This window comes from Rhinoderma darwinii, chromosome 5, assembly GCF_050947455.1.
Source record: "Rhinoderma darwinii isolate aRhiDar2 chromosome 5, aRhiDar2.hap1, whole genome shotgun sequence".
Classification (NCBI taxonomy): domain Eukaryota; kingdom Metazoa; phylum Chordata; class Amphibia; order Anura; family Rhinodermatidae; genus Rhinoderma; species Rhinoderma darwinii.
Window position 1 is genome coordinate 228,635,040 of NC_134691.1, and position 6,986 is coordinate 228,642,025.

At 53.1% G+C, this 6,986-nt stretch overlaps 1 non-coding gene and 1 pseudogene across 1 annotated transcript; both read right to left on the reverse strand.

Moving 5' to 3' along the window:
• Positions 1-3,201: 3,201 nt before the first annotated feature.
• LOC142654700 (U2 spliceosomal RNA) lies at positions 3,202-3,271 on the reverse strand (annotated as a pseudogene).
• Positions 3,272-4,960: 1,689 nt separating this feature from the next.
• LOC142653894 (U2 spliceosomal RNA) lies at positions 4,961-5,150 on the reverse strand. The gene has a single exon (XR_012848744.1). It is a non-coding gene; the product is annotated as a U2 spliceosomal RNA (small nuclear RNA).
• Positions 5,151-6,986: the final 1,836 nt, after the last annotated feature.

Below are 6,986 nucleotides of genomic sequence, written 5' to 3' on the forward strand. Positions count from 1 at the left end.
CCGGAACTTCGTCCATCCTCTTCGATGGGGCAGTTGAAGTCCCCGGCCATCACCACTGCCCTAGTGGTGGCGAGCTGGGTCCGCAGGGTCTGGAATAGTTCCAGGCGCTCAGCCTTCATAGGGGGAGCGTACACGTTGATGAGCCTAATCGGCTCTCCCGCCCAGGAACCGTCTACGACCAACAAGCGGCCGCAGACGAGCTCCTGGACAGAGTCAACAGTAAATACGCTTCCCCTAATCAGGATGGCAACCCCTGCAGACTTACAGTCGCCCCCACCAGACCAGTAGGACGGGCCATGGGTCCATTGCCTGGCCAGGTGATGATATGACCTGGAAGAGGGGAGAGTACATTCCTGCAGCATAAATATATCACTCGACTGCTTGGAAAGAAAAGTTAGCACCATCTGACATCTAGTCCTATCTCTAACACTCCTCACATTGAGGCTAAAGATGTTAAGTTTAGCAGCCATGGGGGAGAATAAAGAAGGTTAGTGCAAACGATACACCTTAGTTACCAGTCCGGTCGGGCGGATCCTCCTCGCTTGGTGGGTCCGAAAGATCCAGCAGGCCCTCTGACAAAAATTGTTCCAGGATTGTAGCCACCTGGATGTCTGTTGTGAAGTCGATGACCTCAGGTTCAGACACGAGTTCCTCCACCATCTGCTCCATTTCCTCCTGCTGCGCAAGGGAATCTTCGCAGATTTCCACGACTTGTCGCTTTGAGGACTCAGCCGCTGGGCTGTCCCTCACCTTTCTCTTCCTCTGGATGGCACCTGAGGAGACAAGAGGGGGAAAATCCTCCAGGGAGAGGACTCCAGCAGCTGGAGAGGAAGATGTTAGTGCTGCTGGAGCTGGGGAGAAGGGAGGCTGGGTTGGGAGAGGTGCAGGTGACAGGACCACTGAGATGGGTGGGTAGGAGAAGGTGAGAGCCTCAGTGGGGGTGACAGGGGTTGGGGACGGGGGGGTGGGGAGGGCCGGGCGAGGGAGGGTGGGAAGGGTAGGGCGAGGGAGGGCCGGGAGAGGGGGGGGAGGGACTGTCGTCTTCTTACCATCCTTCTTTTTCCCGGTCTTCTGTGCCGCTGGAGCTCTGGCTGGGGCGGGGTTCCCTCTGGCTGGAGCTTTCGCTGCTACAGTTGCCCAGGATCGATCCCTCTTCGGGCAGTCCTTGTAAGAGTGGGCTGCTTGTCCGCAGAGGTTGCACATTGTCCGTTTCGGGCAGTCTTTGGTCTCGTGTCCTGTTACCCGGCAGTTCTTGCAGGCGTCCTCCTTGCAGTCCTTCATCGAATGACCCTTCTTGCTGCATCTCCTGCAGATCTGCGGCATGTCCGGGTAGTAGATGAGGCCGTAGGAGTTGCCCAGCGAGAATGACTGGGGCAGGTGCTGGAGGCCGTCTTCCGCGCTTGAATCCTTGTTGAGTCGGACGATTACCGACCACTTGCCAGTCCAGAAGCCGAGTCCGTTCAGGATGTGGGTGGGTTCCCTCACCACTGTGCAGAACCGCTTCAGGAGCGTGGTGATGTCTTTGCCGGGGGTGTGTGGGTTCCGCATTGAGACCGTCACCCGCCTTTCCTCTCTTTGGACAGGGCAGTTGCCCACAAAGCGAGAGAAAGGGGATTCAGGCCTCGCCGCTTTCACCATCTCCCAGTACCTTCTGCAGATGTTGATCGAAGCGAAGGTCACGAAGAACATCCCGGTCATGAAGGCCTGGATGCTGATGGTCTCCGGCTTAGCGAAGCCCTGGTCCAGGAGCATCTTCTGGCAGAACACTTCTTCCGTCATGTCCGGCACTCTCCCGTCCACCTCCTTCAGCTTCAGGGCCACCGTCTGCTTCATCCAGGGCTCCAGGGTTGGAGCAGCCTGGTTCGGCTTCCTGGTGGCCTGTCCGCTTGAGGAGGCTTCAGGAGGAGATGTCCTGGCCTGGGCCGGCTCACCTGGTCCATCAGCCTTCTCCTTCTGGGTGGCAGGGTTGCTGGTTGAGGCCATGGCTTCTTCCAGCTGTTCCTGTCGCTTGGGGAGGATCTTCGATAGCTCTTTCCCGAAGGGGGCGGAGCTATGCAAATCTTCTCCTTGCTGGCCGAGGTTCTTCCACGAAATTTCTTCCGCAGCGGTTCCTCGTCGAGCTTCTTCTTCTGCGGCCGAGCTTCTTCGAAGATCCCCTTCAGCAGCGGCTCTTCTCCGAAGTTCTCCTTCTTCTTCCCGGCAGCGATCTCCCGGAGCTTCTTCCTCGATGGCGGCTTCTCCCTTCTGGATCGTCGTCTTCGCTGGTTCTTCTCCGCAGTTCGTCGCCGGCTTCGTCTGGAACGCTCTTGGATCGCTAAGCTAGTGTTTATAGCCCCCAGTGGTTCTCCGAGCTATCTATCCTTACAAGGACTGATAAGAACAGATTTTTTTTTTTTTTTTATTGAAAGCCCGAGTCGTGCTTTCTATCACCCAAGTGCATAAAAAGTGCAGAGGTGCCACACAAAAAGTGCACAAGGATGCGGTCTATCGCAGCCCTTCTCTTAAAAGAGAGAGGCCCCGCATAACCATTCCCTGACCCTCCAAACCATAGGCCTAGAGGATCAAGGATCGATGGTCCCCCCTCGCCGAAGCTTAGGGAGACCCAAACACACTCCTAGGCTTCTACCTGGGCTGCCACCCCAGTGTCCACCTAGGAGCCTGCATCCTAGTTGCACCTCCCCTCCGAAGAAGGGAGGCCGGGTTGCAGGGGAAAAAGGAACCAGAAGGCCACACATTTTCCCCCTAGACCTCAGGAGGGTCCCAAAAGGGCACCGCATCCCAAAATCCTTGTGACAAACGTGACAAACACACAGTGAAAAACAAAATTAAATAAGTGGATGTGCGCTGTGATACAGCCTGGACATCCGCCAGGTATAAAAAATTCCTCATCTCCCAGCCAGAAGGCCGGGAGAATAAAGGTGTGTGCTCATATAGCGTGAAAGAGAGTGCGTGCAAGTGTGCCTTCACTCAGTGGGATCCCACCCCCAGTGAGTTAGGGCACCCCAGGGTCACCAGCCCTGGGGCACATAGCAACTCGGGCTTCCAAACTACCCGGCCTAATGACCTCGATCCGGCGGTCGCCTGGTCACCTACAAATGGTACCTTTAAACCAAATGCGTACACCAGAGCGATGACCGTTGTGGTTCCCTGCCCTCACCTCGGCGTTCTGTCATCCCCCTACGATGGCCCACGTACCACCGGCAGGGATGATTACTAACCTCAGCTTGAGCAGGTACTACACTTGATCTTAGCCAAAAGGCCGAGAAGCGATAACCCGAGCGGCCCTTGCCTTGCCCGAGCCTGTCCCATACTGCTGTTCACCCCTTGCAGCGATTGATTCAGCCTACTCCTAGGCAATTCCATGGGGCCCTGCAGGCTCACACACATTTACAGCTACTAAGCGGGAGGGAGGTGAATAAAGGCCGGAGAGGAAGCCAGACAGGATTTGCTTCTTTTGCTTGCACCACAATGCAGTGCTGAAAGAGGAGGAATCTACATAAAAACGCCTTCCTGGCAACGCCCAAATGCCCTGCTGCCATGCAGATAAACACTGGCAGCGGCAGCAAGTGCATGCCCACAGCCACCCCTTGTTCCTTCACACCTTGTATCAGCTTTAATCCAGTCCAGTCCGGTGCTGCCTGCTGAGCAGCACTGACCAACACTGCCTGGGCCCAGGCTTTTATCTATCTCTGAGGCAGGCCCCATTATGATGTCAGAAAGCTGGCTCTGGAATCCTGAGGGCTCCACTATGACACGTGCAAAGTTCCGTCTGAACTTTATATAAGACGGTGCGGCTCAGTCAGTCACTCAGTGTTGCCTGAGAGGGCAACACTGCAACAGCCGGCCGCCAGGCTGTCTTTTTTTTGCACAGCTAGTTGCCTCCAGGAGGCCACAAGAGGGAGACAAGGGACTGCAAAATGGAAAATAGGCATCCACCAACTTTACAGACAACTTGTTCTCCTTGCTCCTACAACCTCCATCCTTGCACAGTTTGTTATTTTATTCTTCTAGGTAACATAGTAACAAATCCAAATTGCTGCTCTCTTTGTAGGCAAGCAAGGGTTTGTTGCAACTGCAATTCTTACTTCTTCTTGGAAATGTTGGGACGGCAGTACATTCCATCACATCCATCTAGTGTACACAGGTAGGTCCATTGTGGCGGGTAGGCGGCTGGCTGCTTTAATGGCTGTTTGCTGTTCCCCTACTCCACTCCACTAGTTGACTGTGTTGCTGCATCAATCAGTGGCTGGCTCAGGTGCAGCTCTTTAACTTACCTAGGAGGGAGGGCGGAGAGAAGACAAGGAAGGTGAATGAGCTGTTCCAATGTGAAATGCCGGAAACACAGAAGACACACACACACACACACACACACACACACACACACACACACACACACACACACACACACACACACACACACACACACACACACACACACACACACACACACACACACACACACACACACACACACACACACACACACACACACACACACACACACACACACACACACACACACACACACACACACACACACACACACACACACACACACACACACACACACACACACACACACACACACACACACACACACACACACACACACACACACACACACACACACACACACACACACACACACACACACACACACACACACACACACACACACACACACACACACACACACACACACACACACACACACACACACACACACACACACACACACACACACACACACACACACACACACACACACACACACAGAGGTGGCAATGTATTAATTAATTGCATTTAATAAATGAGCTCATTATCACACATGACTGTACAAATGCATTGTCCAACAGGTGTTGAAATAATGGGATTAAAAGGGGAGATCCCATCAGAAAGACAAAAACAATAGCAAACACAAATAGCACTTTTGGAATCTGATTTTAGTCAACACATAAGGGAAGGGTGCACCGGTCCTGGAAATACTGCAATACCAGGTCAATGCGTGGAGTGGACAGAGCAAGCTCTATTTCCATCTCCCTGTTCTAAAAATCCATTTAATATATGGTCCCCAGATAGGGGACGTATCAGATATTAAACTGATAAGAACAGATTTTTTTTGATTGAAAATTGCTTTATTGACAATCAATCGTCATCATACAAACATTACTGCGACGCAGCGCAAGCCATGAAGCAGCAAATAATAAATAATAACAGTCGTCAAACATAACATGACAGTATAATACACAGTACAGGCTAGCCTATGCTATACATTACACCACATGCTACACTAACATTCTTGCATTCACTAACGCCAAACAACAAAGCATTACAGACAAGTGATGGGATAGGGGAGTGGGTAGGAGGGGATAGGGAAGGGGGAAATCACAGGCCCGAAGCTTTATTGAAAGACAACACACAAGAAGGGAGAGTGGGGGGAAGGGGAGTATCAGTCCTCTTCCTCATCGACGTCCGGGCTGTCCCAGGTGGAATAGTCTCTGAGCAGGCTGTGGATCAGCCTGCGGCAGTCCTGGACGGACACACTCTCTCTCCGCAAAATCAGACGATTCCTGGCGAACCATATAGCGTCCTTAAAACAGTTCATAAGGCGCCAGGCTTCCTGGATTGCTCCATCCGTGGTATTCCCAGGAAATAGTCCATAAAGTACCGAGCGGTACGACAGTCTGTTCCTGGGAACTGAGTCCTTGAGTTCGTGTTCCAAGGCTTTCAACAGACCCTGTGCAAAGGGGCACTGCCAGAAAATGTGCAAAGATGTTTCCTCCGTGAAGGGGCACCTGGGGCAGTACCGGGTCTTGCACAGGTTGCGGGCATGCATGAATGACCTAAGAGGCAGTCCTCCCTGGATGGCCATCCATGAAATGTCCTTGTGCCCGTTGGTCAACCTGCCAGATGACACGTTAGTCCAAACAGTCTCCAACGTGTCGGCATGAAGCCCTGGAACAAACTCCAGTGAGTCCTTTGCTCTGATGTGCTTGTGGATCGTCTTAGGTTTCCACAAGTCGGGCTTAAGACCCTCCAGTTGATGCTCCCTCACAAACCGGACGACATCTCCGTAGAACCAGGGAGCGTGCCAGTTGTAAGGGAAGGAGCTGTCCCACTTGTCCCAGCCAAAACCTCGCCAGAGGGGAAGGAGGAAGTAGCGGGACATGGCCTTGCCCGCAGAGCCGTTTGCTGTCCTCAGAGTCCTACGAACACAGTCACATACAAAAGCGATCCGCAGCAGAGTGGGAATGTCGGGTATACCCTTCCCACCTTTGCGGGGCTCCTTGTACATAACAGTCCGCTTTACTCTGTCCATTTTCGAGCCCCAGATGAAGCGAAACACAGTCCTGGTAATGGCCCTCGAGACGGTGGCAAGAGGGGGCCATGCCTGTGCAGTGTATTGTAGCACAGGCAAGACTTCGTTACGCAGGACCATTGCTTTGCCCTCAATAGTGAGTTGTCTGAGGCTCCACAGTCCGATCCTTTGGTTGACTTTGGCCAAGCGTTCTTCCCACGACTTTAGGGCTGCACCTTCCTTACCGAACCAGACTCCCAGAATTTTGATGAAGTCCGGCTTGATAGTAAACGGGAAGGAGGCAGGAGAAGGCAGGTACCACTTTCCGAAGAGCATGGCTTCCGACTTCCCGCAGTTGACTTTTGCCCCTGAAGCGCGTCCGAACTCCTCACAGGTCTGGACGAGTGCAGTCACCGAACTCTGGTCAGCGCAGAAGACGGTCACGTCGTCCATGTACAGCGAGCATTTGACCTCGAAGTGTCCTGGACCTGGTGCGGTGATCCCTCTGATCTCTCCATTCTGCCGGATAGCCTCTGCGAAGAGCTCTATAACACAAACAAAAAGGAGAGGTGAAAGAGGACAGCCTTGTCTAACCCCCGACGATACAGGAAAGGGGTCAGTCTTCCAGCCGTTCACCAGCACCGAGCTGTAAATGTCGCAATACATCAGGTTAACATACAAACAGAAC